The sequence below is a fragment of the Aotus nancymaae genome, unplaced genomic scaffold, assembly GCF_030222135.1.
Source record: "Aotus nancymaae isolate 86718 unplaced genomic scaffold, 86718_ANA_hifiasm-v0.15.2.pri h1tg000077l, whole genome shotgun sequence".
In the NCBI taxonomy this organism is placed as follows: domain Eukaryota; kingdom Metazoa; phylum Chordata; class Mammalia; order Primates; family Aotidae; genus Aotus; species Aotus nancymaae.
Genome location: NW_026988492.1, coordinates 14,305,336 through 14,331,041, shown reverse-complemented (window position 1 = coordinate 14,331,041; position 25,706 = coordinate 14,305,336). Strand labels below are relative to the sequence as shown.

Sequence of the window (25,706 nt, the reverse complement as noted above, 5' to 3'; positions counted from 1 at the left end):
ATGGTTACAGCTCAGCGTTTGCCTTAATGGAACACATTTCGACCAGTTGGCCATCTGTGATTGGCCTAAACTTTGTGATTAGTACAGGAGAAGATTACTGTTTATAAATCCTATGCAATTATATAATCATAACCTAACTGGTTATAATTCACTATATATGGAGAAATCTTTAGGCTGTACTTAAAATGTGAAAGGAGGCAGGTTTAAGCTAAACTGAAGTTAAATGAAAAATTCCTCTCAATTTGGGAGGTTAACCAAAACTTAAGGTATTGATGCTACCCTGTTATCACCATAAATGGACTTGTTTTGTCTGAAATCCCCCTGGGAAATAGCAGAACAGTGGGTTTTGCAAGGTGAGAAAAGGAAACAACAGTTAAAAAAAAAAAGCTGATTATTTAAGATATTAGTTTTTTTTAAAGGATTAGTGCAGAGGGGACTTTCTTATTATGCTGGAATCTTCTGTTTTCAGGAAAAAAATACTGGTCTGTTTTGCGATCGGTCTACTTCTTTACAGTCTCAGTTTGACTATGCAGCATTTAGCATGAATTACTCCATTTTGGTTTAGTCTGGTGTGTTAGGGCTGAGTGCAGGAGTTTAGTCCAGGACAATGATTCCCATAATTTTGTCTAACAATCCCCACCTCTTGATCAGGTTCTCGCCTGGGTTAGAATGTGGCCAAAACCTAGGGTTTTAACATTATTTCCGGTTACCATCATTTTGCATGTTCAGTCTTAGCACATCCTACCTAAGTTACATGTTCTCATAGTCCATTCATTTCTCTGAGTTTCTGTTGTTCTGGTCAAAGAGAGACTATCTGATATTCTATGAATGGCTGCATAGAAACATTTAAAACTTTGAGAAAACACGGTGCACTAGGGAGACTATTATTATTATTACCAAGGAGATAATATCAAGAGTTTGGAGCATGTTCCCCAGCCAGGATAGCTATGAACCAAAGCAATTAAAACTGAATAAATCAAAAGATAAGTTACATGAAGAGTCTACTCACTTTAATCCAGCAGCTTATTTGTTAATCTCCTGCAATTATTCTCTATAATATCCACTGCATTCATTCATGTGCAACAAAACGTTTTAGTAGCTGCAGGTTCTTCCTTGTGCAGCCAGTAGGTAATCAAGAGCATTTCTATTATCTAGTACAACTTTAGCTAAATAACTTAAAGAATTCTGTTGTACAATAATAGCTTCTGCAGTAAAATATTTTATAGAGACTTTTATGAGGGATCTCTAATCATTGCTTCATTTATCTTTACTTCAAATCATAGAAAAAGAGCCCTAGCAAATGATGATCGTCCAGAACTGTGAAAGCCCCAGGTGATGTTTTCTTTAACCTATGATGCAGGTTAAGAGTGGACCTACGTTCTGTTTATCTATATGGAGCAACAAAAATACCATTAAAATTCCTAGCCCACCATGGGAACTTCATCTTCCATCTATCAAAGTATAAGTTGCTCATATATAAGATTGGCTGCAAAATCCTCCACTAAAATTATGCCCCATAGGTGTACACAATACCCTTTTTCCAGACCCTTTGTTCATAGAGGTACAGGCAGGGAAAAAATTAAGTGTGGTAGGAGGCTTATGATGGCAAAAAAGTATTGATCCATGATCCTTAGAAAGTTGTTCGTATCTAGGATGCCATCTGCTTCTGGAAAGAAACTTCCCTGGTTAGCTTTACCTTAAGATCTTCAATGGGTATATCAGTCTAAGAGTCTGGAGGGCCCCTTCTGAATGGCAAGATGGACCCTTGCAATGTGCATGGCAATGAACCCTTGCAATATGCATGGCAAGAGCAGTCTTTCTCTGATGTCATTTCCAGAAGACCAGTTTCTGGGTTCTAGAACGTGAAAGGTTTGATTATCCTCAGTCAGTATATCATGAAAAGCTTGTTTTACTTGATGAAAATACATTCTGATGTAATGCATTAAAGCATTGCAGCATTTAGTCATATCAGAGTTTAGGAGTATAAGATACATGAGGTTCTATTATTAGTGTCATAAGCCTTCTAGTGACTATTTCATAAGGGACCAACTTACGTTTTCCACTAGAAGTTGATCTGATTGTATTCTGTTAGCTTTATCAAATGCTATCGTATCTAAAACATTTAATTTACACGCTTTGCAACTTGTCCAGTCAAACAAGTGCCTCTATTGCTGGAGGTCTCTCCAGGAATGCCTTATGAGGGAAAAACACATTTTCTAGAAACCTTTTAGCTCTTAGGGGAATGTTATAGCATTCAACTTCTTGCATACATGGGAAAGCTTCTACATAGCTAGAAAATATACATTGAAAATGGCAATTTAATGAAATCACTTTATAAATGTTCAAATGGGCCATCAGGTAGCAGAGATATATCTGAAGTTGTGATTGTCTTCCCAGGATTATAGATTTGACAAACCAAACATTGGTCATAAACCATTTCAGAAATTTAGAACAGTCATTATATAAAACATATTTATATTATATATCATAGTTAACACTGGATTTATATCTTCTTAAATATCGATTTTGTTCTCCAATTCAGGAGCATAGCATTGTTTATTGAATAGGTTAACTTAGGTAATTTGACTTGGACCAGGGAGTTTATTCAAATTGCATATCTTAATTTCAGAACTGGATGATTTAGCATGAAATTCTAGCAAAGTATTTCCTTGATATTCAATTAATTGTTGTCTTGATTGGGTTAGCAGTTTCATAAACCAGTAAATCTCTTTATTACTGTTATGGGAATACTTACCCATTTGGAAATACTCAAATAATATGAATCTAAAGTTATCAGAAGCCTGTATTTGAGAGTGCTTATCAGGTTTCTTTCCATCCTTTCTATGAAAATCCTTGAAGACATAACACTCTAGGATTTTACTTGCTTATAAAAAGTTAGTAAATACATCAGAAATTAGAAAATACATCAGATTTAAGGAATTAACTGTGAATGAGACTTAAAATGGTCACTTTTAAAAACCCAATTGACTAGAATATTTGGTTATTTTTGTGCCTTACAATAATTTAATGCAAGAACCATAATTATCACTGATCACATATACCAAGATATATCAGAATTTTAGAAATCTCATACAATTCTGGAATACATATTAATAACAGAGCCAAAAAATATAACTGAAAGAATGTAAAAAATAATTTCTTATTTAACAATGTTTCCCATATAATTTAATATATCAAGTAAGCCTATTTAGTGTCTCTGTTTTGGACACTTCAGGGGCCCTTTGTAATATCTCAAAGTTAGTTTCAGGTTAAAAAGACATAATTTTACAATCTGAAGTTTGATTTTCAGAAGCTTGTCAAATATGTCAAAAGTTTAAAGCAATCAAAATAGGTACACAGATTACTGTAAAAATAATTAACATTTATTTAGCTAAAGTGATAATTAAGAGTTTAAAAACGAAAAAAAAAAAACAACTTTTTTTTTACTCTTTTAGAGGAGATTCAATTTTTCCAATAATCAAGACGGCATGAAACATAATTTATCTCTCGTTCTCTCCCCTCACTTTCTTTGCAGTTTATTCAAAGGGTGAAGAAGCATAGTCTTTAAAAGAGAAAAACAAATTTTACTTTTGTATCTGTGTATTATCAATACCAAATCTAATAAACCTTATGAATAAATCCATTCAATATCAGCCAGCTTTTGACCACACAAGTTAGAATTTCCATAAACCTTTTATTACTTCTTAAAACATTTTTTTCTATTTGTTCTTTTCCCAACTTTTTGTATCTATTTAGTTTTATTTATATCATCTTCCCTTCATTTTTGAAACATCTTTAAACAATCTCTCAACTAAACAAAATAACTTTTCCTATGAAAAAATCACCTTTTATATTTTTAGATGAAAATCATTTCATAATTTTTAACAAAGAAATATTTCCTTAACCAAATTAACAGATTTAGCAAATATTTATTTATTAATAAATATTTAATATATAAACATGTTTATTATAAATAATGCATATTTAGCAAAGTTTTTCTGTAACATATAAAAATAATATGCTGAAGTAGATAAACTTTATGTTTAACAATCAATGTTTTGATATTTTAACTCACTTAGGGTATTTTATGATTACATACTACTTAATTTAAAATAGTACGACCTTAGGCTGGGTGCTGTGGGTCACGCCTGTAATCCCAGCACTTTGGGGGGCTGAGGAGGGCAGATCACGAGGTCAGAAGTTTGAGACCACCCTGGCCAATATGGTGAAATCCCATCTCTACTAAAAGTTCAAAAATTAGCCACGTGTGGTGGTGCATGCCTAAAGTCCCAGCTACTCTGGAGACTAAGGCAGAAGAATCACTTGAACCCAGGAGGCAGCGAGCCAAGATAGTGCCACTGCACTCCAGCCTGGGCGACAGAGCAAGACTCCATCTCAAAAAAAAAAAAAAAAAAAAATAGCATGACCTTAAGATTTTGAGTTATTTTTTAAAAATTTGATCTATGATACAGGTACCCTCCTTAATGTTTTCCTCAGTTGTGGGTACCAAATACCCATGTGGTACCCAGGATGACTATGAAAAGCAGAGCTCATCGGGTCCTGAATTTACATATAGATCAGGATAGAGGATAGAACTGTGTAGACAGTGCCTAGAAGATGTAATCCCTCCCAGAATGGCCAAGAGGCAAAGCTGGGCCAGGAAGGATAGGGCCCTATTGGGCTTGTCTCTGACTTGCAGCTGGTGTCACAGGTAATTTGGTCACACATGTCCCTAGGCCTCTCTATAGCCATCTGCCAAGACTTCAGAATTTGAAGTCTCAAAACCAAAGACATAAGCTCATAAACAAGGCAAGCATAAAAAATATTATAGAAGGGGCGGTTTTATACTCTTAAAACATCTATTAGATACAATATAAACCTGTTGGATCAGTAAATCCGGGCAAAAATGTCTGCATTATATTTTATGCTAACAATTTTGAAGATATTCCTATTTTATTTTACCAACAATTTTAAAGCTAGTTTTATTTACTAAATATCATCTTGGATCACATAGAAATATCACATACACATTGCACATATAAGCATACAGACATACAGACAGAAGAAAATATTACAGTTTTCATAATGATTTTTCACTTGTCAGCTTCCAAATAGTTTTTCTTTTCCTTATTTACACTATCACTCTTGAATTTCCTGTTTCATTGCCCTGAGCAATTGTTAGCTGGGCATCCCTAAATTTGCACTTCTAAATGGGTAAGTCTTAGGCAAAACAAGGTAGAAAATTTGTATCTCAAAGACACAGAGCTGAAACTTCAGGCCTAAAGAATGTACCACTGTTCAAATTAAGAAAGGAGGGTGTAGCTGAAAGTCCAGTTCAGAAGAGATAGTCAGAAAGCACATGTTAAACAAAGGTGAGACTTGTTATGTAAATTTAAATCAATAGTAAGACTTTCTAGTGACTCAGTTCTCCCTCTCTTCATGATGCACAAAGGGAAACACCCTTACAAATGGAGATTTTTTTTATACATAAGTTTATTTTATGAAGGCATTTCAAAACAGTCAACTAAATGCCAGAAAGGTATATTATGGAGACTTATTTGGTTCAACAGACAGTCTTCTTAACTCCCGTTTCTTAGCAAAACTTACAGTTTCCGTCAAAGCCCATTAAGCAACAGGGCAAAGAACGCATCCTCTATCCATGGACTCAGTATGGATAGCTCTGAAAAAATAAGCAAACCTACTTTGCCTGAGGGCCTATATTTTATAAACATTTGTTTTGCATTCTTCTAGCCTCTAGAGTAGTATAGCAACTAACACAAAAGATTAACAGAATTAATTTTTCTTATCAACTAGTGGTTTCAGCTTTTTATTTTCCTCTTATAAAATGCGTTTTAAGCATGACAACAAAAATCTTTTAATATTTTTTAGAAACTTCTGCATATTAATAGTTATATCTGGGTTAAACTAATTTGGGAGCCCTTATTCTTAAAAGTACTTTTTAAAGTGCACTGCTGTTCATTTGGAATGTTTCACTGTACTTTTAAATTGTCTTTAGTAGGACTTTACCAGGTCTGTAAGCATTTGGTGTTTCTGGAGTCCAGTACAGGTAGATGTAGCCAAAAGGTAACGTGCTCAGTTATTCTGAAATTAAGGATCCCATTCTTACATGGAATCTTGGCTTTGGCTCTCAGATATTCTTGATCAACTTAGCCAATAATTTTTCCCTTCCTAAGCACACAAGAGAAAGAAACAAAGAGAATATAACACAAAAATTTCTGCAAATTTTTGACATTTAGACTTTGTATCCCTTGCAGTATTGCCATTTACTGTCAGTTTCCAGTCAGGCAAAATCTCAGTGTGCAACTGAATACAGTATAGCTGATTATCAGATCTCATCTGATCCTGGGCCCAGGCTGGTTTCTGTCACAACTTCTGAACCCAATTCAAACCAAATGTTTGCCCAAACAAACTCAAATAGCTCAAAACAAAACCTTATGAAGCTTTGGAATCCAAGAGAGAACTTAGTTGCTGTGAGAAAGCAATGGGCACAGTAAACCTGGCAGTTACCTCACTTGGTCACTAGAAGCTTCAGGCGTCACTGGAAACTCTCCTTCATATTCCACTTCTGAAGGCATCTGTTAATATAAAAATTTAAGACAAATAAATTAAGTTTAACAGAGTTTAACTGAGGAAAGAATAATTCACGAATTGAGCAGCCCCCTCAAAGAGACTAGGTTCAGGGAGATGCTGGGGTTCCCACATGGTCAGATCATATTTATGAACAGAAAAAGGAAAGTGATGTATGGAAAATGAAAATGAAGTATGGAAGTGAGGTACAGAAACTGTTGGATTGATTTAAGCCCAGTGTTTGCCTTATTTGAAGACAGTTTGAATAGTTGTCTCCTGTGATTGGCTGAGAGTCAGCTACTTGTTACAAGGGTAGGTTACGGCCTGTTTACATCTGGTTAGGTTACAGTTCACTATGTATGGGGAACTTTAGGCTAAGCTTAGAATATGTAAGAAAAACAGTTTTAGGCTAGAACAAGTCCCATGGATGTTCTGCAAAAAAAAAAAAAAAATGGATTCTGTGGTCAGGTAAATAGAGGGAATTGCTGAGTCAAGGGCCAGGCTTTAAGCTATTAGCATATGAAAGGGGTTAAAAGTAAAGACCAGGGTCCAGATAATCAGGGCTCTTTTTCTTAGCTGTGAGACCCTGAGCTATAAATTTTACGTCTCCATTTTTCGTACCAGTAAGATGAGGATAATAATATCTTCTATTTCATAGAATTAGTACGTTAATACTAATTAACATACAGTGCCTGGAGCATAATGAGCATGAAATATGTGCCTGTTAAATTTAAATAAAGTCTCTGAGAAATTCTTCAGACAAAGGTTTGATGTGGAGTTGTCCAAATCTACCGCTCTCCTTTCTTCCTACCTTGCCCCTGACAATAACTTTCACTGGGATAGCTATGCTTTAAAACATTCTTTTTTTTTTTTTTTTTTGAGACGGAGTTTCGCTCTTGTTACCCAGGCTGGAGTGCAATGGCGCGATCTCGGCTCACCGCAACCTCCGCCTCCTGGGTTCAGGCAATTCTCCTGCCTCGGCCTCCTGAGTAGCTGGGATTACAGGCGCGTGCCACCATGCCCAGCTAAGTTTTTGTATTTTTAGTAGAGACGGGGTTTCACCATGTTGACCAGGATGGTCTCGATCTCTTGACCTCGTGATTCACCCGCCTCGGCCTCCCAAAGTGCTGGGATTACAGGCTTGAGCCACCGCGCCCGGCCTAAAACATTCTTTTTAGAAAATTCACTGAAGATTTTTTCCAGAGCCCTAAGATTTAATGTTGTTTGCCTTGTCGGGTTTTTCACTTACTTGGACCAAGTTACCTTGTTTTTTATTTTCTTTACTCCTTTTTTGGTAACAGGAATGTCTATCCTACGCCTGTCCCACAGTTGTATTTTGGAAGTACATTACTTGTTTGATTTCACACGCTTATGGCTGGAGAGCACTTTGCTTCAGAATGAATTGTGCCATGATGTTTAGATGAGACTTTCAACTTTTCAACTGATGCTGGAACTAGTTAAGGCTTTGGGGGCCATTGGGATGAAATTCATTTATTTTGTATGTGAGAAGAACATGAGTTTTGGAGAGCTAGGGGCCCTTTGGAATGCCATGATTTCTATATTTTTATCTCCTTCAAAATTCACGTTTAAATTTAGTTGCCGTTTGTAACAGCATTGAGAGGCGGGACTTTGAAAGGTCTGGGAGTTAGGCCCTTCTTTCTGCTGTGGGATGGCTCAGCAAAAAAGTCCCTCAGCACATGTTGGCCCCCCATTCTTGGACTTTTCAGCCTCCAGAACTGTGAGCCAGCACATTTCTGCTCATTATAAATTACCCAGTCTCTAGTATTTTGTTACAGCAGCCCAAAATGAACTAAGACACTGGTGGAACCAGAAATGCAAACACAGGTTTGCAGACTCCAAGTCCCACACCAAGGAGACTGTTTATCATCTTCAACATGCAGATTACTTCTCCCACCCCTACCTTCTTCCACCTGGGGCACTCATAGATCCCAAGCCCAAGGTTTTGTCCTAGGATTAGTTGCTTTTGTAAATGATTTGCCATGGGTTTTAACTTGTGAGAACTCAAAATAAAACCCCAAGTCTCTAAACTTATCGAATGGACTCCCTCTAGGCCAAGGGGATCCCAAAGAAACCTTAAAAACAGAGTTCCTGGCCATCATGGGATGGGAGGTGAGACATACATTAAGATGCCCATTTCTTATTAATCTTTAACCAGAATTATTTTCTGAGGAGTAAGCAGAAACCAGCTCTGGCAAAGAGGAAACAGATGACTTACTCTTTTATTGTCTTTAGCCAATCATTTGATGCTGTGACCAGACTCCCCCGCCCTCTTCACAGTTTTGACATGACAGCTTGCCAGTTTCACAAGGCATCCCTTCCTCATAAGAGACCCCCCACCAAAAAGTGGTTATGTCCAGTCTACAGAGGATGCACAGCAAGAGCTTTTGTATCCTCTGCTTCACCTTTTGGGTCAGAGGGCTGAAAACTCCACCTTTGGATCATGCCAACACTGCAAGTTTTTTTGTACATGGGACCCAGAAAGAGGCAAGAAACTCAACTGCACATGTTCATGCTTCTCCTTTCATAAATATTCATGACTCTGCCTACAACTTCTTGAATATGTATAGCTAGCTAACAGATTCAACATAAGTTTCTGTCATATTCTGTCCTCCCTCGAAGTGCTTGCTCTCAACTTTTGCTGGAGGTCGCTTCTCAGTTTTCAAGATGGCTAGTCTGGAGGCTGCAACCCTCCGTGAGAACTAAAGGTCTCCTTTTCAAACTTACGAACGTCATCGTTCTTCAGTTGACCCTTGTATCACATGGATAACAATAGCTATTGTCATCCCCAAAGTAGACAAAATTATGAAACGTTAGGTAATTGGCATGAATATATAATCCTACTCATTATATTTTCCCCTTTAAGATCTGACATTTTTACACAAGTAATAAACGGAGGAGACAGGGCCCAAACTTAAATGTTCTCCCTGCTAGTAAGTTCTTTCACTGCATCTTATGGCTATATCCAGAACTTTGCAAATTCCGCTGAAATCTGTCTTTGCCGTTCTTTCCTATTGCTGACATTTAACAAATACCACTGGTGGGTTTGCTCTTTGTCTCCTAATGCTGGAATATGTTGTAGGGTTCTCAAACACTGGTGGTGGCTGTTTTGTTTCTGTTTGGCCGGCCATGCTGACAACACATGTACCAGCATGTGGATAGACAGAATAAGATGCAGCCCCTGGAACGATGATCTTGCCTCACTTTTCCACCGTCCACACACCGCCACATTCAAGAATCAATCTAAATAGGCCTTTTTGTAAGAAACAAAGTAGCCATTTTTAGATCTGTTATTGTTCAAAACCTCTCAGTACAATGACTTTAAACTAGTAAAATTCAACCCAATCAAGAACATTTTCTCTTCAATGTGGTAAATATAGCAGATGGGTCAAAAAAAAAAAGAACAGATTGTTCTCAGATGCACAGAGAATAATGTACTTTCTGAAAGACAATCTATAATGTGTACATATCTAAATACGCAATCAAGTTTTTAAATATCTCATCTATTGATACAAAACAGACCCATATTGTCCATGTTATCTGGATGTAAATATCGGTATTATTCCTATTTTTTAAAAATAGCATTCCCTTCAACCACCATCATACATGTGCCTGCATGTAGATACCACACACACAAATTATACATACACAACATATTTATACTGTTAAATTTAGCAGGATCCACACCAGCCTGGAAAAAGCACCATCGTCCACCAATGGTCAGGAGTATGGGTAGTAGCAGACTAGATATCAGGACTTCAAATAATCTCAATTTGAACTTTAGTAAGAAATGTCACTGAATGTGCCTCCTATTGGACATACAACTGCTACACGTTAGATACACAATATCAGTATCCTGTTTGTCTTCCCAAATGACTTGTGATGGTTCATTTTACATATCGTCTTGACTGTGCTAAAGGGTGCCGAGATAGCTGGTAAAACATTATTTCTGGGTGCGTATGGGAGAGTTTTTTCAGAAGAGACGATCATTAGAATCAGGAGACTGAGTAAAGAAAATTGCCCTCACCAGTGAGCATTATCCAATCCATTGAAGGCCTGAATAGAACAAAAAGATGGAGGAAGGGAGAAGGTGCTTGCAGCTTTATCTGGGATATTCATCTTCATCTGCCTTCAGATGCTGGCACCCCTGGTTCTCAGGCTTTTTCACTTGGGCTGGGACTTTTACCATTGGCTCCCCTTGTTCTCAGGTTTTCAGACTAAGACTGGAACAACACCACCATCTTTTTCTGGGCCTACAGTTTGCAGACAGCAGATCATGGGAGTTCTCAGCCTCTGTAATAATGTGAGCCAACCCCTCATACTGCCTCTGCCAATGGATATATATCCTATTGCTTTTATTTCTCTGCAGAATCTTGACTGATATACTTGCTTTAGTTTCGGGGCATTGCCACTTTTATCTCTAGGTTAGACTTTCTTTTCCCTAAAAGAGGAATCCAGATAAGACATTCATCATTTATTTCTTTGCTCATTTATTTATGTAACAATGTTTATGGATCACCCGCCACAGCCAGAACCAGCTGATGTTCCAGTGCTGGTAAACAGGTTATATTTCCTGCCCTTGCAGAAACACAGGAGATAAACATTGGAAAAATAAACACATAGGTACATATTTGGAAGTAAGCATTGTGATAAGTGCTCTGCAGACAATGCATTTGGGCAAAATGAAAATAGGGATATGAATGACTGGCCTGGCTGCAGGGGAGCAGGGAAATGGGTATAGGAGCCGTGTGCCACATCCCCCCAATCCAGTATGAGACATGGGTTGTTTAACCATGTATTGCTGTTGAAAGAAGAAACAATGACAGAAAGTTGCATATTTTTCTAGCAAATGCTGGGGAAGAGCCCTAACCTACAGGCCCCTTTGAACGAAGAGGACAGAAGGCCTTTCTTATATGAGTCACCATGCCACGTTGCACAGTGGTGATTTGCCTGGGGGTTGACCCCTGACACAAAGGGATCCTTGCATATAGATGGAGCATGAATGGAGTCAATGGCCTATGACAGGACATGGCCAGGTTATCCAGAGCGGTTAGAGAGGAAGTTAATGCATTAATAATTATTAATTAATAATTGATACCTTAATGCATTAATAATATAGACTTTAGATCCAGGTTTGAATACTACTCTTTTTCTTTTAATTGTGTGACCTCAGGTAAATTATTTAAATTTTCCAATTGGCTTATCTATAAAATGAAGACCATAATAATTCTTACCTAGTGGTAACTTTTTGCTGAGAATTAAATGTGTTAATATGGATTAACATGTACAAAACAATGCACCCAGCACACAGTAGATGCTCAGTAAACAATTTTAAAAGCATGTGTCCTATATATAACATAAAATATTATTTTTAAACCATATCATATTAAAAAGTATATATGTTCTTAACTGGAGCACTGTGTACTAGATAGTCAATAACCCAATCAGACCTGCTTACCTGGTCATATTAAATATGAAAAATATATAACAGGAGCCAGACAGCAGAGGAGCACAGAAACTAGGACACAAATAGAGAAAAAACAGCAATTAAAAGCCATGAGTAAGCGGAAGGCATAAGGCATAGGAAAGGAGAGGAAGCTCCCAAAAATGTCAGCAGAAACAGAGACCACGAGAAGCTGAGACCCAGACTGGCAGCCCCATGTTAGCATATTAACATGACTACTTTATTCTGTAAAGGCTTCCTTTCTTCATGAGAAGTTATCATGCTACTGGATTTCCATATGTTAATGCTATGCTCAGTCAGTCACCCTCATGACTGACAGCATGGCATCAACACAGGAAAATGACAGAGTAGCTGCCAGCAGCTCTAGGCTTGCATCCCCACAATGTTAAGTTGAATAGACAAAGATAACACATCTTCCTTTCAACCTGTTCTGCAATTTTCCAGAGATATTATCTCACTGATTTTGGTTAGGGCTCTTGCCCATTCCTGAGCCAATCATTGTGACTGGGAGAACAATAAGCCTGACTTGAGTCATGTTCTGTCCCTGCAGCCAAGGGACAGAATCAATATCAATATCAATATCAATAGTTCTCAAATGGACTAAGATTGGTTATAGAATCGTTCTCCAAAGAAAAAGTCGAACCAGATGTGGATACTAGCAACAAAACAATAACCTCTACCATGGACGGTATCAAGAATACCTGGGTAAATTTGCTTTTCTTCATATAAACAGAGTGAATATAACATGTCATCTTGATAGGTACATGGGAAAACTGGGTTCCCTCTTCATAACCTCTCAGGGATATGTAATTCACATTGGAAGCTGAACACGTTGACTCTGCAGATCACCTCTACACATTCCTGCCAGAACCACCAGGAAATCTACTCTTTATCTACAATGCTGCCTTAGGTGTAAGGGTTGCTGTAGAAGTGTCTGCCAAAGTGCTTTGGGTAAAGTATTATAAACAAAGTGACATTGCTCCTGAATTTTATGAAGGACAGATCTGGTACAATATTGATTTCCATCAAGTGGAAAGTCCTTGTGAATATATTTAATGGAGGAGTTTATATCATCATTTCAATGATTTTTTCTTAAAGTTAAATAGTTATAAAATTCCTAGGTGCAATGAGCATGACTTTTACTGTTCAAAGGGAGGAGACATCTGAGTGTTCCAGGCTCTGAGAAGAAATACAATATAAAGGCCAGGCATGGTGTCTCATACCTGTAATCTCAGCATTTTGGGAGGCCCAGGCTGGTAGATTGCTTGAGTTCAGGAATACAAGGACAGCCTGGGCAACCCATGGTGAAACACCATCCCTACAAATAATAATAATAATAGCCAGGCATGGTGGAGCACACCTGTAGCCACAGCTACTCAGGAGGCTGAGAAGTGGGAGAATCACTTGAGCCTGGGAAGCCGGGGCTACAGTGAGCCAAGATCACACAATTACACTCCAGCCTGAGCAGCAGAGTGAGACCTTGTCCCCCCCAAAAATTACATACATAAATACATAAATAAAACAAAAAGAAATTTAAATACAATATAAAATCCCCTGGAAAATATTTCCTGTTACTGTTTAGAAGAGAATGCATGCAAAATTGAAATATTTAGAATCAGAAAATTAGAGTACAGAATGACAGGTAGAAACACTTTTTAAGAAGTAAAGAAGAGGTTAAATAAAAGCATGTTAAAAAAATACTGTTTCACAGCACTCCAGTTTACTCTCTTACTCTCCGTTAGTTCCAACATTGCTTGGGAACAAGGATCCAGCTTCTGTTTTTCAAATTCTACAGAGAAGCCACAATTTCAAGCTTTCCTACCATTTCTAAGTTTTTGAAGGATAGAAAGCAGTGACCATCATTTATTTACCTACATCCAGATATCAGAATACTGAACTTCAAAACTTGCATCGTTGGGCTCAAAAATGTAATTGCACGTCTACTGACATTTAGGAATCTACTTACTCTATTAACAGTACAAGTTGTCCTCTTCATTTTGTCTCTAGCACCAAGTCAGGCACTATCATAATAGAATTCCTATGCTTGTGTCCTTAAGACTGCACGAGCTGAGCTGCAACATAGATTGTTATCACCACGGCAAGAATACAAAGAATTTTGAGCCCTCCAAGGCAGAATCGATCTTCAAATGCAATGACAGGGGGAAAAAAAAGGAAAAATCCACCCACCTCTAGAGGTTTTCTTACGTTTTCCCTCTGGGTCTATTCTTCCTGTATACCTTTTGCAAGCAAGGTGCCAACTCTTCAATTTCAGCAGCTGCTATTATCTCCAAGCTTCCTCTTTTTTTTTTTTTTTTTCCATTTTAGAATCACATTTTATTTCCTTGCCCTAACTGAAATAACACAGTTCACACTTTCCACTTTTGCAGCTGGGTCTGTCACATGTGTCTGCTCACAGGGTTTATTTTGTCCTATGTCTCATCAACTTGCTCTTCACTTGCTGTTTTCTGAGGAAGCACCACAGTGGGATTTGCATTCACCTTTTCAAGCTTTTCCTGCAATGAATTAGAAGATGATTATCCAGTCCTATAAAGTCATCTTGGGAGCTTCTGTGTAATAAAAATCTTGGTGTTCTTAATTTGATTGAAAGCTTTCTTAGGAAGAAATGAGCACTTTTTCTTTCTCTTTATTGAATCAGGGAACTAGGACTGTTTCTTTTCCTTTTAATCATGAGTTCTCAGGGGATGTTTTCTATTTTCTGATAGGAAAAACCAAATTTCCCAACCTTAAACTTGAATGGACTACCTAATGCCAAGACTTGCTTTAGGAGTTTCACTAAAAAAGGGGAAGTACAGACTGGAAATGGGGCATAAGGAGCATAAGAAAGGGGCATAGGAATGTCTGAATGAAGCAAACAGTTCACTCCATTAAAGAGATCAAAAGAGAACATACTGAAGTCTTGGGAGCATCATCGGCAGAATGGCTGAGGCAATGCTATAAAGCAAAGTGTAAATGTGCTGTACATGGTTATGAAAATAATAAGATATACACAGATCTGTGTCCTGGAATGCTGGAACGCGTAATGCTGCCAATGATTACCTCTCAACCAAAGGACAGCAGAGGTAAATTGCAAATGCAGAAGCATAAATGAGATTGAAAATGGTATTTCCAGCCAGGCGTAATGACTCATGACTATAATCCTAGCACTTAGGGGAAACCAAGGTGGGAGAATTGCTTGAGCCCAGGAGTTCAAGACCAGCCTGGCCAACGTAGTGAGATCTTGTCTCTACAAAAAAATTAAAACTCAGCTTGGTGTAGTGGCATGTGACTGTGGCCCCAGAGACTCGGGAGGCTGAGGTGGGAGGATTAATTGATCCCAGGAGGCTGAGGCCGCAGTGAGCTGTGGTTGCACCACTACGCTCTAGTCTGGAAGACAGAGTAAGACCCTGTCTCAAGAAAAAAACAGAAAGAAAAGGAAAGAAGAAGGAGAGGAGAGGAAGAAAGGAAAGGAAAGGAAAAAGAAAAGAAAAAAAAGAAAATGTCACTCTCTGTATGCTTTTGGAAACAATTTCAAAGAAATCTTAGGTAGGCTTCCCTACCCATTTCAAAAGGCTGCTTCCTTTTCACATCATCATCCCCTCAAAATTTCTAAAAACTACATGTCCTTTCTCTGCCATTTCCTTCCTATTCCTTCCTCAACCCTCTCAGTCTGACATCTGCCTCCAAAATATGCAATGGGTTAATAATTCTTAATCCTGCTGACCTTTTCTTTCCCCTCACCTGTTACTTTTGTCCCTAACTCTGTCTTCCTGGAAACCCCTCCATCAAAATCTCAGTGGCACCAAGAGGCAGGGCGCTCTCTCTTCTCATCTTTCTTTTCTTCAGTGCTTCTGCTTCGTGGGCTCCTTGCCCAGATTCCTTGATCTCACACGGCTCACACATGACTATTTCCCTCTGAAATCTCAGCCAGTCTATTGGCCTCAATTCCCCAAAGCAAAAACATGCCCATATTTGTATCCAGGCTCACTGGTTTCCCCAAAGCTGCCGTCCACCTCTCCACCTGCATCCCAGAGATGCCTTTAACTTCTTTTTCCTCCTAAGCCATTTGCCTCTCTGCACATTCTAACTTGTGGCACTGGTATCCAAAGCTATGACATTATTCATATTAACATTTTATAGTCTTTTTCTTCTTCCTTGTGATTTATAGTCACCAAGATATTATTTTCTGTGTTCAACAACTGGAGTAATCTCCCGGTTCTCTTCAATGCTTACAGTCTCTTTCTAGTCATTGATCTGTACCAACAGACTCTTCATCAATGCTGAAGAGACAGTGATGAAGATATAACATCTGGGCAGGGTGTGGTGGCTCTCACCTGTAATGATAAAACTTTGGGAGGCTGAGGTGGGAGAATCATTTGAATCCAGGAGTTTGAGGCTGCAGTGAACTATGATCATGCCACTGCACTCCAGCCTGGGTAGCAGAATAAGACTCCATGTCTAAAAATTTTCAAATTAAAAAATTTTTAAATATTTGCTCTAAAGATGCTTTCCATTCAGTGCAGACAGGGATCTAGAAAAGGAAGTTTAAAAATTACTGAATGATGCAGTAATTATAGTTAACAATAACTTACTGCATAGTTCAAAATAGCTGGAAAAAAAGAATTATAATGTTCCTAACACAAAGAAAACATACGTATTTGAAGGAATAAATATCCCAGTTACCCTGATTTAATCATTGTATATTGTATACATGTATTGAAATATCAAAGTATCCCCAAAATATATACAATTACAAAGTATCAATCAAAAATTAAATTACTGAAGTATTTGAAAATGTAATGATAAGGTGTATGCAAACATGCATAGACTTTAGACATTGAAGATATATTCAGGAGTCAAGCAAGGGTCTCCCATGAAGATCAACTGTGAAGGGAGTTTTAAATGACAAATATGAGAGGGATGTGAAGAGAAATGAGAATAACTGGTATACTTAAAGCTTAGGGGCTTTGAGGTAACTTTAGGTAGTTCCTTATGGCTGGAGTAAAATGTACATACCAGAATATGATGGGAGAGGGGGCTGGCACATGGGCTGTATCAGTCAGAGTTTTGGGAGGAAGTGTCAGCATACTCAAAAGAGTGTAAGTGAATGGAAATTAACCAGGAGACTGTGGTGCTACACCAACGTCTAACAAAGTAGTATGATGGTTAATATTGCTTGTCGACCTGATTGGATTAAAGAATGCAAAGTATTATTCCTGGGTGTGCCTGTGAGGGTGTGGCCAAAGGAGATTAACATTTGAGTCAGTGGACTGGGAGAGGCAGACCCTCCCTCAATCTGGGTTGGCAGCATCTAACCAGCTGCCAGTTCAGCTAGAATACAGCAAGCAGGAGAAGGTGAGAGAAACTAATTTGCTGGATCTTCCTGCCTTCATCTTTCTCCCCCGTTGGATGCTTCCTGCCCTCTAACATTGGACTTCAAGTACGTCAGCTTTCGGACTCTTGGACTTACACCAGTGGTTTGCCAGAGGCCCTCAGACCTTCAGCCACAGACTAAAGGCTGCACTGTCGGCTTCCTACTTTTGAGGTTTTGAGACTCAGACTGGCCTCCTTGCTCCTCAGCTGGCAGACAGCCTATTGTGGGACTTCACCTTGAGATCGTGTGAGTCAATACTCTTAATAAACTCCCCTTCACATGTACAACTGTTCTATTAGACCTGTCCCTCTAGAGAATCCTGACTAGTACAAGTCGGAAGGCATTAACACCCTCTGGCTGGAAGAAGCAAGGGGAGGAACTATACCACCAGAACCTAGGGAGAGTGGTGACTGTAAGAGAAGCCAGCAGTTGTATTGCAGAGGGCTGCCACCCCGCCAGTCTGGGAGTGGGCCGCGGTGACATTGTGAGGGTGAGGAACAAATACCTCTGTCTCACCTCCTGCCGTCTGATCTTCTCCCAGCATTTCTCATTGGACATTACTGATACAGGAGCTAGAAAGAAATTATTTAGGCAGATAGTGAGAGTAAAAGAGTCTTCAGTAAGGTTTCCTTTTACTAAAAAGAAGCCCCCAAATCATTTCTTCTCTTACAAAAGGTAAACTAAAAAATCAAGCTGCAAGCATAGATAAGCAAGCTAAAAGCTTATGTAGGTAAATGCTGACAGCTGTGCCAATAGAAAAGGGATACCCGGAAGCCAGGTATATTCCACACGGAGGTTCTCTCTTCCCTTTTCTTTATTGTCACATGTGCAGTAAAAAAGCAGGTAACTTGGTACTGGCCAGCTAGAGAAACCATCTGCATAATAAAAGATTGGGGTGGGAGGCGGGCATGGTGGCTCAGGCCTGTAATCCCAGCACTTTGGGAGGCCAAGGCTGGTGGATTACAAGGTCAAGAGATCGAGACCATCCTGGCCAACATGGTGAAACCCCATCTCTACTAAAAATACAAAAAAAAAAAAAAATTAGCTGGACGTGGTTTCGCACACCTGTAATCTCAGCTACTTGGGAAGCTGAGGCAGGATAATTGCTTGAATCTGGGAGGCAGAGGTTGAAGTGAGCCGAGATTGCGCCACCGCACTGCAGCCTGGAGACAGAACGAGACTCCATCTCAAAAACAAACAAACCATGCATTTTACCATGGAACCGGAAGAAGACTCACTCAGGAGCCCCTCTCTCTCTGCGAGAGAGAGCATTTCTCTTTTCTCTCACCTGTTAAATCTCCGCTTTTAAACTCACTACTTGTGTGTCCACATCCTCGGTTTCCTTGGTTTGAGATCATGAACCTCGAATATGAACCCCAGACAAATGACATCGCTTCATTACCAATCAGAACCTGGAGAAGAAGGAAGCCTGAAGTTTAACTAGGTTAGCACCCTGAACACGGAGTGCAGGATGAGGAGAGGAGAGACGGGGTGTGACTTGTGGGTGAGGGACGGAGCATAGGTATTTCTGGGTAGGTAATTCTATAGTTTGTATTTCTAGCTTGTTTGGCATTATGCTTTATCATTATCTCTGTGTATTACAATATCCCTTTTATTGGATCATTTTTTTCATGTCTTGACACCTTTATCCTATTTAAGATTAATTGGTAAAACAAATCATGTATACTGCTGTGAGTTTCACTTCAACATAATGCTAAAACTGCAGAACCTCTTTTAATTTATGAGGTAACTTACAACCAATATATATGTCTTTTAGGTCATATCAATATGCCAGCAATAGGTTCTAACTTTTCATTTAATCACTTGGCTGAAAGACATTTTATATGTGAGTATATTACAATCAAAATCTATGGTGAGCACTCTCTTTTCCTGGCATTCACCCCAAACTGTTGACTTTTCTCTTCCACATGAAGTAAATGAAAGTAGGGAGGAAAATCACATAGGAGGAAGAGCTGTCTCATTTGATAAATGGAGTAAATGTGAATAGAATTCCATCTATTTGACAAATGGGTCTAATTTAACTCATGTCCCATGTCTGGTGGATTTCTCCACTTAGTGAAGACATTAGTGTACGTGGATTTTCTTGCCTCAATATGTAGAAAGGAATCCACAAGGTGACTCCTAGTCTTTCAGTTCAAATATTCTTTGAGATTTCATTAAGTAATGAGATATCACACATTGACTAACAAACTGACAGATATTAAAATTATCATTCTGATATTTCAGGAATTTGTAGGGACAAGAAGAGGGTTAGAGGGACAGGTTTAGGCCACATACCAAACATATCAGAATGACATCAACTTACTCCATAACTACCCTAAAAGACAGAATAGAATAGAAAATTACCTTCAAAATGTATAGGAAATGGTTTATCATCTAGAATTGTATTCCAGTCAAATAATAAATAAAGTGCACGTATAGGCTTGACATTTTCAGACATGCAAGTTCTCAGGAGAAGTGTGTTCCCCATGGATCATTTTTCAGGCTTTGGGAGGTTATGTTCCACCAAAATGAGAGTAAAAAGAAAGAGAGAGAGAGTAGATCCTACGAACAGAGCACACAAAGCAGAAAAAAGTGCAAAGAATTCCCAGAACGCTGTTGAACAAAAGCTGTGCAGGAAGCCAAGGATGCATCCAATCCCAATGCAGACTGGAGAAAAATAATAAGCATTCCCAGAAATCAGTCTGCAGGAATAAAAATGTAATAATAATAATAAAGGGAGCTGACTTGGGACCTGATATGTTTGACTATGCAAGAGGTAGCTACTCTTATACAATCTATCTCAGAAAATTAAGATAAAGAGAAATTAACCAGTTTGTATCATTTGGCTAGAATAACACTGATATTAAGAATGCAGGAAGGCCGGTAGAAAAGAGATAACTATGGATTATCTATGAGTATAAAATTTAGGAGAACATATTAGTGAATAAATGCAACAAAGTATTAAACCAGCACTATCAATTGACATTCATTCCAGGAATTTAATGTAGTTCAAAAATTAGAAAATGTTTATACAATCAGCCACAATAACAGATTAAAGAAAAAAACACATAATTTAAAATGATTAAAAAGATAATAAAACTTGGCATTTATTAATAATTGTAAAAACAAAAATATTTGCAATATATATCTCATAAAGGTATTGTATCCAGACTATATCAAGGACTTTATAATTTCATAATAACCAAAGAAACTAATTAAAAAATACACAAAATGTTTGAACAGATATGATATTTAAGTGAAAAAGATATACAAAGGCAAATAAGCTCATGAAAAGATGCATACAAATTAAAACCACGATAGCATATCAATTTTTTTTTTTTTTTTTGAGACAGGGTCTTGCTCTGTTGCCTGGATTGAAGTGCAGTGGCGTGATCTTGGCTCATCCACTTCCACCTCTCAGGCTCAAGCGATCCTCCTACCTCAGCCTTCTGAGCAGCTGGGACCACAGTCAATACATTTCTTGAATGACTATATCTAAAAGAAAAAAAAAAGGCAATACCAAGTGTTAGCATGAATGAGGAAAGTCTGTTATGGCTGGTGGGAATGTGAAATAGTATATCTACCCTGTCTTATTATTTTTATTTTTAGTTTCATAGATTTCAGGGGTACAGTTACATTTCCATGACATGGACATAATGCATAGTGGTGAAATCTGAACTTTTAGTGTAACCATTACCCAAATAATGAACATTGTACACAACAGGTAATTTTTCAGCCTTCCTCATTTCCCACCTTTTGGAGTCTCCAATGTCTACTTTTCCACTCTCTGTGTCAATGTGTAGGGTACAGCCACTTTGAAAAAGAGTTTGGCAGCTCCTTAGAAGTTAAACATACGCTTATCATACGACTCAGTTGCATGATGTTTACCCAAGAGAAATAAAAGTATGCATCCACAAAAGAGCTATATGCAAAGTTTATAGCAATTTTATTAATAATGCTTATAGTAATCATGTTTTTAAAATTTTCTATATTCTATGATGCTTTGCTATCTTAGGAATTTGTGGACTCAGGGAGAGACCCTCCCTTCCTGGGTTAGCTAATCCCTAGAGATGGCAAGCAGTTCATCCTGGAGCATGTCTTGGATTTGCAAATCAACCAATCCTGAGTCCATACCCCCACCTGCCTCCTTTTATCAGGCTACTCAAGTCTGGGATACTACCCCACTGCCCTAAATAACCCAAAGCTAGATGCCAAGACAATGAGAGGGCACCCCTGCAGCCTAGAGCCTGCTGAAACTCTTCACCTAATCCTAAGCCTGATCAGCTGCTTTGCCTGTCTTTCCCATTTTTTTTTCTGTGAAAACCATAGTAAAGACTGTGCCTCTGCCCTCTCCTCTCTGCTTCTGCCTCCTGATGGACCCAGGCACGTCCCTGTGTGGTCCTGCTTACCATAACCCGACCCCTTCTCTTCGAAAATGTGAATAACAAACTACCTTCCCGAAGGCATTTACATCCAGTTGCCTCTACTTTCTAGCGCATATTCTTTACTGTTACTGAAACCAATTTCTATTTCATTCAGATTTTTTTGCCACTGTAATTAAGATTTTTCTTCCATGAATCAAGTCCTCTTATGAAATTCATTTCAGTTACTCATTTTCTGTATGCCTCTTTCAACATTATTGGTCCCTACGTCTGTAGTACTTTAACTGATTCTTTCTCTCACCATGATGTATTCTCCAAACCCACCAAATAAAGCAATAAGGTACCTAGAAATAGACTTAACGAGAAGTATGCAAGATGTCTGTTGAGGAATGTGTAAAACACTTGGGAAGGACATAAAGAATCCAAATAAGTGAAAAGATGTAACATGCTTGTGGTTTGGAGGAAATATGAGAAAAGTGTTCATTTTCCCCAAATTGCACTGTAAGTTTCATGCAGTCCCAATCAAGACCTCAACCAGGTTTCTGTCAAACTTAAAATGTGCTTCTAAAATTTATACAGAAAACTTACCAAGAATCGTTACTACAATTTTTTAGAATGAACAAAATTGGAGAATTTTACCAATGTAGAATTAGCTTTCTGAATACCTAAAGAATTTGTATGACTCAATAAGAATAAAACATCCCAATTAAAAAAAAATAGAAAGAAAGAAAAGAAAACAAGCAATTGATGAAAAGGAAACTAGCATAGCCAAAGCATTTACGAAAGATTGCATCAGGAAAACTCCAATTCAAACAATAGACTGTAATGTCTTATTCATCTTTTGGGAAAAGTTTAAATGTCTGACAAAACTATGTTAGTGAGAATTTGGAAAAACAGGAGCACTAATTCCCGGTGGTAGATGTATAAATGTATACAAATGCCTTGGAAACTGTATTAGTCCGTTTTCACACTGCTGATAAAGACATACCTGAGACTGGGTAATTAATAAAGAAAAAGAGGTTTAATAGACTCACAGTTCCCCATGGCTAGGGAGGCCTCAAAATCAGGGTAGAAGGCAAAGGCACGTCGTACCTAGTGGCAGGCAAAAAGGAGAATGACAAAACAAGCAAAAGGGGTTTCCTCTTATAAAACCATCAGATCTTGTGAGGCTTATTCACTACCATGAGAACAGTATGGGGGAACCACCCTAATGATTCAATTATCTCCCACCAGGTCCCTCCCATGACACATGGGAATTATGGGAGCTATAATTCAAGATGAGATTTGGGTGGGGACACAGCCAAATCATATCAGAAATCGTCTTTAACAATCTAATTGTTGCAAATGGTCTTGCTCAATGATCCAGGAACCCTAGTTATAGGTGCACATACTGAAGAAACTGGCATTGAATGAGATTCAGTTGCATTGTTCATATTAGTGAATAAATAGAAACAACCTAAATGTCCATCCACAGGGGAACAGATAAATAAATTGTAGCATAGTTACCTCATGCAACATTACGTAACAGAAAAAAATGAATAAATTGAATCTATACGTATGGCATGAATAAATCTAAAAAATGTTGGGAAGGGGATTAAAAGCAAGTTGCAGAGTTTGAAAATTTATCAAATTTACATTAAATTTAAAATGTTGCACCTAATTTCTATGCACTGCTTACATATATAAAAATATGTTTATCAATATAAAACCATGGATAAGAATGATAAAGATGAGGTCCTATTACTGGTTAACTGAGGATTGAGTGAATAACATGGATTCAAAAAGGATAGTGTGGCCAAGCGTGGTGGCTCACACCTGTAATCCCAGCACTTTGGGAGGCCAAGGAAGGTAGATCACCTGAGGTCAGGAGTTCAAGACCAGCCGGACCAACATGGTGAAACCCCATCTCTACTAAATATAAAAAATTAGCCAGGCATGGTGGTACATGACTGTAATCCCAGCTACTTGGGAGGCTGAGGCAGGAGAATTGCTTGATCCTGGATGGTAGAGGTTGCAGTGAGCTGAGATCACGCCATTGCACTCCAGCCTGGGCAATAAGAGTAAAACTCTGTCTCAAAAACAAAACAAAACAAAAAAAGGACAGTGCTGAGAACCTCAACCATATTTGAAATCTTGTTTCTGTGTTTAAAATGTCTTACAAATATAGAGCATTAAGTTTAGATTTGATGGAATTGTTCAATATTATTTTATAGGTTGTTTTTTGGATGTCTGATATACTTCACAAAAAAATTGAAATAATTTTGTTTCCTACTTTTCCACTTAATCATATATTGTGATTTTTTTGTATAAAACACAGTAATCTTAAAAAAAAGAACTCTTAATTTTTCCCTAGTGTTTCATTGGGTAAATACTAAAACTTTCTCCTTTATTTGGACAACGTTCAACTTTCCAATTAGTTTCAATTTTTCAATATAATAACACTTCAATCAAACCTATTCAAAAAAGGCATTTTACAGTTTTAAAGAAACTGAGTATGAAAAGGAGTACTTGAAAAGAGATGCACACGGCGATTAAGAAGAAAAGACAAGAGAAAAACTTTTCTTCTTAGTTGAATGTTTTTTTGAGGCGGAGTTTCGCTCTTGATACCCAGGCTGGAGTGCAATGGCGCGATCTCGGCTCACCGCAACCTCCGCCTCCTGGGTTCAGGCAATTCTCCTGCCTCAGCCTCCTAGTTGAATGTTTAAAATCACAAATCAACTATTGGAAATAATTTGTAGACATACCCAAAGGGTAAATAAAGGACATTTAATTTTCCTACAAGGAAACATCTAATTCTACAAAGAAATATTAGAGACGAACCATAGCTACATCCAAGTCATTAAATGACAACACAGATTTCATGTTGTTCATATTCAAAGCAATTTTTTTCAATGATTTATTGACCATGGTACTCCGCTTTTCCATTGTACATATGCCAACAGTCTCTTCCTAAGTAAAACTGGACATATGGAACATTTCAGCTCTAAAGTTTGGCCTTTCAAGTTTTTCAAAGATAAAAATAGCCGAAGAATGCAGTTAAAATGAAAAAAACTATTTTCCATTCATGCATTGCTCTCAATTACATGTTCTAGAAAAAAATTAGCTTCAGGCTCAAAAAAATCATGAAAAATTTCAACCTAAAATCTAAATATCAATACTTTTGAAAGTAAAATGCAGGAAAATTTGGTGAGGGCTAATGATTACCCATGATCTCTTTTATTTATTATCTGCCTTTACTCTCAGAGACACACAGAGACACTAAATATTTTCCCTCTACGAAATTAGTTTTAATTCTGCAAAAATCTGGGAAGAAGAAAGTATTACAGAGGCAGACTTTCGTTTGAGTTCAATTTTTGCCATTGTATGTTCTATAAACTGAAAAAATACCTAAACATTTTTGAATTTCATTTTCTCCCATCTCTAAAGTTAGAATATGACTAATTTTAGCTTCCTTTAAGTATTATTTAAAATAGAGTATGGCATAAAAAATTAACTAATAATTAACCATCATGTCACTGTTTCTCTAAGAATTCAGCAAACTGTGTGAAATCTGTCTAGCCTGCAAAAGACATTCAAAAGGTGTTTATCCTTTTCCCCTTTCTCCTGGAAAACAAAAAGGCATAAAATTATTGTCTGCAAAAGTTGTAGTAGTTATGCTACAATGGTATATGCCATTGCTTTATAAAGCGATTGATTATTTTTTTAAAAAATTTGCAGTGATAGACTGAATAAAGAAAATGTGGCGCACAAACACCATGGAATATTATGCAGCCATAAAAAAGAATAAGAATATGTTCTTTCAGGGACATAGAGGGAGCTAGAGGCCATTATCCTTAGCAAACTAACACAGGAACAAAAAAACAAATGCCACATATTCTCA

At 37.8% G+C, this 25,706-nt stretch overlaps 2 long non-coding RNA genes across 5 annotated transcripts in view; one reads left to right on the top strand and one right to left on the bottom strand.

The window, feature by feature from the left end:
- Positions 1 to 25,706, top strand: part of LOC105715695 (uncharacterized) — a 237,754-nt gene that overhangs the window by 8,984 nt on the left and 203,064 nt on the right. The gene's annotated exons all lie outside the window — the stretch shown is intronic.
- On the bottom strand, positions 4,677 to 14,492 carry LOC110567462 (uncharacterized). Of its 2 annotated transcripts, none has more exons than XR_002477869.2 (4): positions 14,258 to 14,492; positions 12,065 to 12,124; positions 6,529 to 6,596; positions 4,677 to 5,680 (listed from the first exon to the last, which is right to left on the bottom strand). It is a non-coding gene; the product is annotated as an uncharacterized LOC110567462 (long non-coding RNA). The 2 variants fall into 2 exon arrangements; XR_002477866.2 differs by lacking the exon at positions 14,258 to 14,492 and adding an exon at positions 14,037 to 14,198.